The following is an 11,426-nucleotide window of genomic DNA, read 5'->3' as shown; positions in this document are numbered from 1 at the left end:
CAGTCTATCCTACATGACTATATATAGTCCGTAAGGCATCCTTCTATTAACATATAACCAGAATTAGTGGGCTGACATTGGTGCCTTCGACCTACGGTACAATGAGGTGAAACTCACCTAAATTGAAGGAACCCGAGAACATTGTGATACGCTCCCTGATACACTGCTTGCTCCCGCAGATTCATTAACATCAGAACCATATAAAATCTTATTCACCAGTTAAAACCATCAAGTTTGACCTAAAGTCAAACTTGGTCAAAAGTCGGTGGTCAACGGAGTCAATAAAAGTCAAAGCCCAAGGTTAGTTGAGTACACCCCTCTATAGGTCACCTATCCATCTGAATGACCAATTCTTAAACACAATCCAAAATACCCAAAATACCCTTAGATCAAACTTGTTCAAATTCAGGTAAAACTCAAAAATCCAAAAAGTCAACTAAGTCAACCCAACTGAGTATGCCCAACGTACTTATATGTATGTCCAGCGTACTCGATGGTTGACCAGGCACGTGCTTGTTGATTGTGTACGCATGTCGTACGCCTTGTACGCCCAACGTACGCAACTGACTGCAATCCACTCATTAAGAGCTTAATCCTTAAGCCCTTAAGTCCAATTTCAAAATCTAAGTCCAAAATGATGTCGTTGACCATAAAGTTTCCAACTTTATGATCTTACATGGCCATCAAGTTCCCAACACCAAAGATCGTGTTATGTTGCATGTTTTTTCGTTTGTGTAGGGCTGAAGTTTTATTTGATGTTGCGTCTTTTGGGCTCGTTAGTTTAGCCTTGTATTCTCCGGTTTGGGCCTGTCCAACCGAGAGCCTTTTATGTATAGTATTTAAGTTAATGCTTGCATGCATATTAGGTTAACGTTTTTAGAGATTATCGTCATAGCGATTCATACAGAGTACAATATTTTCTTTAATCGTTCTTGTAATCTTTTAATCCTCTACAGTTGATGTTCTTAATCGAGCTCTTCTGAGGATTTTATTTAATCATTCGACACGTTTGATTCAAGCTGTTTTGTTCTTATCATTGCGTTTTTACTGTTTCATATTTATATACTTGTTCAAGATCTAATCGATCTTCATAGATTAAAAGTTGTTTTAATCCCATCAATTGGTATCAGAGCAGGAGGCTGTGTAATCGATACACATCTTTTCTGTGAAAAAGATTTCCATTAGGGTTTTCCGCAATCATCGATATTTATTGAGCCGTCATCTTAATTGACGTATCTTAATATTTATTGTTTTGCCCTAATCTGCTTTATTACAAGTCTGATCTTTGAACAGGTTTTCACGATCATTATGGACGCAACGCAATCAAACCCTATTAATATTTCCAACAGCATCGGTTCGACGACAAAGATTCCAATCTTATACACCCATGACTATGAAGTATGGGCGCATCATTTTGAAGATTATGTGATTGGATCGGAGGACAATGGTTATCTCATATGGGAAGCCATCATCAATGGACCGTTTTCTCATTCTGCTACATCCAGAATCATCAAGACACAAAAAGAGTACAACGATCTGCTTAAGGACGTGAAGGATATTGCACAAGACGAGAAAGACAAATTCCAGTGTAATATTAAGGCATTAAGGTTGATCAGATTCGCCCTTCAGTCAGACACATTCAGACTGGTCAGCTCATGTACTACGGCGAAGGAAGTATGGGATAGACTTCGCGAACTGTATTCCACAGACGAAGATCTTGAACATTCTATCCAAACCTTGCTTCTATCTGAGTTTGGAGAATTCAGGCAAGGGGCCGAAGAAACGGTGACCCAGACGTTTGATCGCTTCAATCATCTTCTCAGCAAGATGATCAAACACGGCATTGAAAGAAAGCTTATCGAACAGAAGGTTACTTTCTTGAACGGACTAAGGTCTGAGTGGAGAACAGTGGTTTCCACAGTCAAAGCCCATGAGCAGTTTAAATCATACTCTTTGGCGAAACTGGTGGGCATTCTAAAGTCTCAAGAGAAGATTGTGGTACAAGAGAAGAACGTTGTTTCTAGTCTTGGTTCGTTGGCCCTTCTATCTAAAAGTAAAGCTGTGATGGAGGATGAAGAGCTTAACTTGGAGGAATATGATCTCACGTCTGAGGATTATGCCATGATGGTGTCCAATCCTAAGAGGTTCATAAAGAAGAGATTCCCCAGCAACAAAAACCGAAACTGGCAGGGGAGTTACAGCTCTGAAAAAGTGAACAATGAACCGAAGGCTGAGGAGCCCAAGAAGGAACCGAAGGCAGATGGCGATTCCGGAGTAAGCTGTTTCTACTGTGGTGGCAAGAACCACTATGCTAAGGACTGTGTTCTTAAGAAGATGGCTGAAAAGGACGATGGAAATGATGAGGAAGCCGTGCTGCAGAAGAGATTGGATGAGTTGAGAAAGAAGAAGTCTACAACTAACCCTTCTATTAATGCTCTTATTGTGCAGGGTTCGGTTAATGACGATGAGTTCGGTAGCACAGAAGTTTGGTCTACTGACTCAGAAGATGAAGAAGTGAGGAAGCCTACCCATGGAAAGGCGTATGTGGCTAAGGAAGAAAGCAGTGGAGGAAAATGCTTCATGGTGACTGACATATCACAAATGAGGGGATACAACACCGATGGAGGAAGCGACGGACCGAAGGTACAGGAGGATATGTGCTTTACGGCCAAACCACTCAGCCAGCAGTTCAATGAGCTCGATGAACTGATAAAGAAGGTACAATCTGTTTTTATTTCATCTAAAGTACCACCATCCTCATATGAGAAAGAACTAAAAAACGTTAATACAAGAATTTCTCATTTAGATAGTAGCTTAACTCAAACTCGAGTCACCAATTCTAACCTGACTGATCAATTAAGCAGGGTGGCGTCGAAGAGTGAGGAGCTGCGAATGTGGATTGAGTTAAAAGAGTCGGAATTAGTTAAAGTTAAAGACGAAAACATTTATTTGCAGAGAGACAATTTAAAATTGTTAAAACAACGAAATGTTTTTTGTTTAATTGCTAAACGCTTATATTCCAATATTACTCAACTTCACTTAAACTGTGAGATAGGTCAAAAGATCCATCGCATGATTTTGCCCTTCCTAGAGTTTAAGGAGGATGAAATCGATGCCGAAGCCTACAATTATGAGAGTGTGATATCGTCTGATGATGTCAACCCAACCTATATGTATGGACTGGACAAAATTGAGTCCTTCATCAAATCCAAAGACTACAAGGACATGCTCAAAAATCTTTTGGACGAAAATGACAGACTTAAACTAAGAACCGAAACCATGCAAAATTTTGACTCTCTAAACGCCAACGTAAGCTCAGAAAATAAAATCGATGTTGAAAATGCATCTGAGCTTAACGAGGATGAAAACATGAGTGAAATTTCTGTAGAGGATACGGTTGACTGCTCAGAATTTGTTAAAAGCGAATCTGAAAACCACAAAAATCTTATTTCTGAAAATTCTGTGGAATTCGCTAGATTGTCCCAACAAAAGTCCCCGAAATTAGTAGAAAAAGCAGTTGTGTATCAAAAGGTCAGGACCACTCCAAATCAAGTATACAAAGTGACTGGAGTAACCGAACATCAAACAGCTGAGCTCACAGATATTGTAAACGAAGACAATGATGATGGCTGTGATGAGTACTTCTGGGAAGCTCCAATAGATAATGGAAACGAAACCGTTGGCCTATCTGAAAGAACCTCCTGGATGAGAAAAGGGAGATACATACCTGAACCCTTGAATAAGCCTGATAATTTCAGTGAACCAAGCACCAGTGGTACGAAAGATATTCCTCAAGAGGATGATCGTTCGGCAAAAGAAGACATTCCCTCTACTCCAACAGCTCAAAATGAAACTTCATCAGATATTCCTTCCACTTCCTCAGTGCAAACTGAATCTTCTTCGGATATTCCCTCTGCTCCCTCGGCTCAAAGTAAAACTCCTAAAGTTCAAAAGGAACCAGCCAAGGTGACAACAAAAACGAAAGCGAACGTCCATCATCAACCTAAGCAAATGAGGGATAAGAAGATAAAAAGGAACCAAAGATACAGGAAAAATCTTTCTGAAAGGAAACAATTCTGGCACTTCCAGAATGCATACTATTCACACAAAGACAAGAATCTGAAGTATGAAGACAATCCTGTAAGAAAGCCTGAAAGTTCCAACAACCGAAAGCCAAGGTTCGGTTCACAAGAAAATACCAACCGAAAACCAAGGTTCGGTTCACAAGAAAATACCAACCGAAAGCCAAGGTTCGGTTCACAAGAAAATACCAACCGAAAGCCAAGGTTCGGTTCACAAGAAAATACCAACCGAAAGCCAAGGTTCGGTTCACAAGAAGATACCAACCGAAGGCAAAGGTTCGGTTCTGAAAAGGACTTCAACCGAAACCAAATGTTCGGTTCCAAGAACAACTCCAACCAAACGCAGAGGTTCAGTTCTGAAGTCAAAGGAGAACAAGACTCTAAGGTCAGTCCCTCCAATGATCAAAAGCAAAAGAGTCACCTAGAGTCACCAACCAAGAAGTCCTCTCCATCCAAAACCTCTCATTCTAACTCTTCTCGTTCTTCTAATTCTTCTACTTCCACCAATTCATCTCCATCCTGCTCTAAAGCTAATCCCGCTTCTCCTCAAAAACCTCATTCAACAGCTGAACAGAAGGGAAAGCAGAAGGTCGATGAATCCAAACCAGAGTCCAAAACGAACACATCCAATCCTAACAAAATTAAAGTCTTTACCATTAAAAAGAAAGATGAAACAACTCTAATAAAACGAACATATCTAGTTGACATCTCTCTTACTATTCCCGTTCCCATGAAAAGCTCACATGGACCCAAGAAACTTTGGGTTCCTAAATCTACTTAATTTTTTCAGGTTATAAGTGACGAGCAGTTTGACGAAGAATGGTACATCGATAGTGGCTGCTCGCGTCACATGACAGGGAGGAAAGAGGAGCTCAGGGAATACAGATCTCTTGCAAATGGTGGCAACGTTAAGTTTGGAAATAACTCTTTCGGCACCATAAAGGGATACGGGATGATAACGAATGGTGACTTTACAATAAGGAAGGTGACTTATGTGGAAGGACTCCAACACAACCTCATCAGTGTATCTCAGCTTGTTGGAGGTACAGGTCTCAAAGTCTCATTCGATGATGAAGGTTCTGAAATCATAGAGAAAAAGACAAAGAAAGTGATTCTAAAGTCAGAGCGAAAGGGTGAAATGTTTCCTCTGAACATGAAACCCATCAAAGGAAACCCAGCCATATGTATGTTATCAAAAGCTCAATCCGACGAAAGCTGGTTGTGGCACCGAAGGCTCTCACATCTCAATTTCAAAGATATCAACCGACTTGTCACTGGAGGTCATGTTAGGGGTCTTCCATTGCTCAAGTTCGACAGAGAGCATTTGTGTGCTGCATGCGAAATGGGAAAGCAGAGTCGTCAAAGTCACCCATCTGTAATCAACACAAAAGTTGTTGAACCACTCGAATTGCTTCATATCGATTTGTGTGGTCCTTCATCTATCGAAAGCATCGGTGGTAGCAAGTATATTCTTGTTATCGTTGATGACTTTTCACGATTTACATGGGTGTTCTTTCTAAAGCTCAAATCTGAAGCGACTCAAAAGCTGAAAGTGTTTATCAAGCAAATTGAAGTCCAGCTCAAGAAGGTCGTTCGCAACATCAGGAGCGACAATGGTCTCGAATTCAAGAACAGGGAGTTTGAAAAGTTTCTTGCAGAAAAGGGAATTAGTCACAATTTCTCAGCTCCCTACACACCACAACAGAACGGAATAGTCGAAAGACGAAACCGATCCCTGTGTGAAGCTGCCCGAACTATGCTAAGTTTCGCTTCCTTACCTCTTTATTTTTGGGCTGACGCTATTTCTGCTGCTTGTTATACACAGAACAGGTCTTATCTCAATAAGCGATTCACGCTCACACCATATGAGATAATAAATAACAGAAAACCCAATGTGAAATTTTTCCATGTGTTTGGCTCAAGGTGTTTCATCTTTAACTCTAAAGAACACCGCAACAAGTTTGACGTCAAAGCCGACGAGGGAATCTTTCTGGGTTACTCACTCACATCCAAGGCGTACAGGGTCCTAAACAAACGTTCAAGAAGGATTGAAGAGACATACTATGTGACCTTTGACGATAGCTATGTCAAGAAGCTACATGCCATAGAAGACACTGCCGGGGAAATCTTTCCTCAAACTGGCCAAGTCACAGTCTCGATCGCCAATTTATACGAGAAATTTATGGAACTCTTTGACGAACCGGAAAAAGCTTCTCTCTCAGAAGCAAATGCAGCTGACAACAAAGTTGATCATATGAAGCAGATTGTCGAAGATGCTGCAAGAAGAATGCATGAAGGAGAATCGCCCACTGATGAATCTCCATCCAACAATGCTTCAGTCGAGGGGGAGCCAAGCTCACCAGTCCAGGGGGAGCCAAACTCTACGACTTCAACCGAAGGTCCTTCACCAACCGAAGGTGCCTCTCCAACCGAAGATGCCCCTCCAAACGAAGGTGCTTCAACGCCTGAAAGTCCAGCACCACAAGAAACCCCTAAACCTCATGTTTCTCAAGACTCATCAATTGAGGGGGAGCATGATGATATGACGCTTGATTACGATAGCCAATCTGAGCCAGAAGAAATGATCGACGCTGAATTAGACCCAACCTTTGATCCGAATTACCCTCCTCTTACCAAATGGACCAGAGATCATCCCATCTCTCAAATAGTTGGTGATGTGTCTGAAAAGGTTCTGACCCGATCTCAACTGAAGGCAAAACAGACATCCTTATTTTCAAAGGTTGAGTTTTGTATGTTTAACTCATTCGTATCAAAAGTTGAACCGAAGACAGTGAACACTGCCCTCGATCACTCTGATTGGGTTCAAGCAATGCAAGACGAACTGAACGAGTTTCAAAGGAACAAAGTCTGGCGCCTCATTCCAACTCCTCCAGATGCTTCGGTTGTTGGTATCAAATGGGTTTTTAGGAACAAAATGGATAAGGAAGGTAATGTCATAAGGAACAAGGCTCGTCTGGTGGTCAAAGGATACTGTCAGGAGGAAGGGATAGATTATGAAGAGACGTTCGCTCCAGTAGCTAGGCTAGAATCTGTTCGAATATTTCTGGCCTATGCTGCTCACAAAAACTTTGAGGTTTTCCAAATGGACGTCAAGTGTGCATTTCTCAATGGAGAACTCGAAGAAACTGTGTATGTGGAGCAACCTCCTGGGTTCGTGAACGAAAAGTATCCAAATCATTGCTATATTCTGGATAAAGCTGTGTACGGCCTCAAACAAGCTCCGAGAGCCTGGTATGAAACGCTTACAAAATTTTTAAAGATGTCTAAATTCAAACAAGGTTCGGTTGACCCAACCTTTTTTCGCAAAAAGGAAGGTAACCACCTGATGATAGTTCAAATTTATGTCGATGACATCATCTTTGGCTCTACGAATCCCAGCTTAACAACTGAATTCAGAAAGTTGATGGAGACTAAGTTTGAAATGGGCTCAATGGGTCCTATTAATTTTTTTCCTTGGTTTAAATATAAGACAGGGACCCGAAGGCATCTTTATCAATCAGGAAGCTTACACGAAGACTCTCCTAGCGAAGTTTGGAATGATGGGAGACTCAAAAGTAAAAGTCCCAATGGCATTCGGCACCAAGCTTACCCCTTCACTAGATAAACCGGCTGTCGATATCATGCTCTATCGTCAAATGATAGGCTCGCTGATGTATTTAACTGCTAGCAGGCCTGATATCATGTTTTCTGTGTGTTATTGTGCTCGATTTCAAGCTAACCCACGCGAACCTCACATGCTGGCAGTGAAGAACATCCTACGCTATCTCAAGCGAACCACCTCCTTAGGTCTATGGTATCCATCCAATTCAGGCTTCTTTGTTCAAGCCTATTCTGATGCTGACCTTGGAGGATGTGGACTCGACCGTAAAAGCACAACTGGTGGCTGTCAATTTCTTGATGGGAAGTTGGTCAGCTAGCAATCCAAGAAACAAACGTGTGTGTCGCTGTCTACTGCCGAAGCGGAATACATTGCCGCTGCATCCTGCACATCCCAAGTGATTTGGATCCAGAGTCAACTTCGAGACTATGGACTCAATATGAAGAAGATCCCACTATATTGCGACTCTGAAAGTGCAATTAGGATCTGTCATAACCCAGTGCAACATTCTAAAACCAAACACATAGCACTAAGGTATCACTTCATCAAAGATCATGTGGAAGATGGAAATGTCGAAGTTCACTTCGTAAGAACCACTGATCAACTGGCTGACGTCTTTACCAAAGCTCTTCCTGAAGCATCATTCAATAAAATATTGCAAGGGCTAGGTATGATGGAATCAGAGTCAGTACCTCACATCATTCAATAAAATATCAATATCACGCTCTATCGTCAAATGATAGGCTCACTGATGTATTTAACTGCTAGCAGGCCTGATATCATGTTTTCTGTGTGTTATTGTGCTCGATTTCAGGCTAACCCACGCGAACCTCACATGTTGGCAGTAAAGAACATCCTACGCTATCTCAAGCGAACCACCTCCTTAGGTCTATGGTATCCATCCAATTCAGGCTTCTTCGTTCAAGCCTATTCTGATGCTGACCTTGGAGGATGTGGACTCGACCGTAAAAGCACAACTGGTGGCTGTCAATTTCTTGATGGGAAGTTGGTCAGCTGGCAATCCAAGAAACAAATGTGTGTGTCGCTGTCTACTGCCGAAGCGGAATACATTGTCGCTGCATCCTGCACATCCCAAGTGATTTGGATCCAGAGTCAACTTCGAGACTGTGGACTCAATATGAAGAAGATCCCACTATATTGCGACTCTGAAAGTGCAATTAGGATCTGTCATAACCCAGTGCAACATTCTAAAACCAAACACATAGCACTGAGGTATCACTTCATCAAAGATCATGTGGAAGATGGAAATGTCGAAGTTCACTTCGTAAGAACCACTGATCAACTGGCTGACGTCTTTACCAAAGCTCTTCCTGAAGCATCATTCAATAAAATATTGCAAGGGCTAGGTATGATGGAATCAGAGTCAGTACCTCACACTACCTCTCCAACTCAAACGTAAGAAGCGAAACCAACCGAACGTTCGGGTTCGGTTCAATCATCTGACTCGCTCATTACTTCAAAGGTAGTTTTTCTGAGTTGTATATTTTCTTTGTACAAAATTTGTTTTTCTTTGTGTAAAAAGTTTTTCCAAATTGCTTATCTAAACTCCTTGGTTTCTTAAAATTTTCCAAAACCGAAACCTCCAGAAGGTTCGGGTTCGGTTTTCCAAAATTTTCCTGAACCGAAACCAACCGAAGGTTCGGGTTCGGTTTTTCAAAATTTTCCTGAACCGAAACCAACCGAACGCTCGGGTTCGGTTTTTCAACTTTTTCCCAACCGAAACCAACCGAACGTTCGGGTTCGGTTTTTCATTTTTTCCAAGTTTTTTTTAAATCGTATTTTTATCTTTTCACTCTTTATATTTTTTTTAAGTCTTATTTTTTTTAAGTCTTATTTTTTTTAATCTTATTTTTATTAAAATATCAAAACTCCAAAAATATTTTTTTTTGTTTGTGCTCATTTATTTATGGGGATATATTTGATGACTTGCTTAAGTGTCCCTAGAAGCATGCTGCTGTATGTGTCCCAAGCCTCATAAGATTTTGAATAATAGCCTTCATGACCTGGTAAACACAAACCTTGTCTTCCCAATAAGGCTAACATATTTATTCTAATCGTGAGCTACCTCACTCTTTTCTCACATGAGTTAAGAGTTTCCTGCTTGGTCCTTATGTTCGCAGCAGAGGTACTATGTTTTCTTACACCATCCCCATTATCCTTCTCCATTACATTCGTTTCATCAATGTAACCCTTGAGACTCTCAGGAACTACCACTGAGGTTTATGGTTACACAACATCTGTGTTTATGATCTTAGTTTCGTGCCACTACGAGCTAAGTGAAACCCAAAATTCAACACCAACGAATTGACGGTGACCAATTAATTTGATCAAGATTTCACCAATGAATTGACGAATGTACCCTCCTGAAATCTCATTTTTCCTTTTGAGTGATTCCCATGAAATTGTTACACACCATAACATTTCTTCCCAAGGGATCCAATTTTAAATTTTCATATGAGATTTCATATTAATCCAAGCCAGAACAAAATCAACTCCAACCTACTTGTTCAACAGACTACACCGGTCTCACAAGTACTTTGTTCACCTTCGTTCTTATATCAAGAATTGAATTGTTGAATCAAAGCGAAACCACCCTTAATTAGCCTTATTAAAAGAAGCCTTTCAACATTTATTAATAAATGTTTGATCGTAATTCAACGGGATTCCACACTAACACTTTGAGGTCTCTCTTGACCTTGAAGGAAGAGATTCGTGCCCGGGATCATCAGTTTCGTGTCATTATTGACATCACAGAATATCCTAAAAAGAGTTACTTTATTTCCTTTTCTTTTACACTCTTTGCACGAAAATCCTAGATTTTCAAAAACTCCGTTACTAATTATTTTACAGGCTGGATTATTACTGGATGGTTACTCATGAAGTTGTGGTCAAAAATTAGCCACGTGGGTCATTAATTGAAAACAACCGTTTAAAAGGGGAAAAGACAAAAAGTTGCTGATTCGGCGGGAGTTAAATGGATAGAAATTCAAACGACGGTAAAAAGGAGGGCGCGTGAATTTGAAACGGCCGCGCTTTTTCTGACACTTATGGACGCGTGTGCGATATTGTAGCGTCATCAATCTGGCATTAAAGGCGCGTGTGGAAATGGAAACGGTTCCTCTCTCTGAACCGGCGCTTATTGGGCGGCGTTATCCTAGGAATCTGACACTCTCTCTCCTACGTGATCATCACATGCCCCAACTGTCACCAATCAGTCACTCAAAAACCCGTTTCGTATTTCCATAAGAGATTTGAAACGATTTTTCTCTCTCCTATCACCCACTATAAAAGGCCGTCTACACCACCTTTTACCTCTTTACTGCCTCCATAATTTCCAAAGCAAAAATACTTCCAAACTCTCTCCCGGTCATCTTCTTCTCCAAACCTGCAACAATGGCTGACTCTTCTTCTGTTCATGCAACCTCTCAGATTCTTCCCATCCGACCCCAACAATTCCTAGTCATTGATCTGAACCCACTGGCGTATGATTCATACATGTCGCCGGTCATAGAATGCCTCAAGCACTCCCAGCTTGCTCCTGCACTGTCTCGGATTGAAACGGTGCCAATGGTGGCCTTATCTCAGGTCTATGCGACGGCTTACTACGACAAGACCGTCGACAGGGTATTCTTTGAAGTGGCAGAACACAAGACCTTGATTTCTCGCCCTCGTTTCTGCACTATGTTAGGGTTTGTTGCTGACCC

Source organism: Lactuca serriola, chromosome 8, assembly GCF_051521515.1.
Source record: "Lactuca serriola cultivar US96UC23 chromosome 8, Lser_US96UC23_V15, whole genome shotgun sequence".
Classification (NCBI taxonomy): domain Eukaryota; kingdom Viridiplantae; phylum Streptophyta; class Magnoliopsida; order Asterales; family Asteraceae; genus Lactuca; species Lactuca serriola.
The sequence above is the reverse complement of the archived record's forward strand: the minus strand, read 5'-3'. Positions refer to the sequence as shown.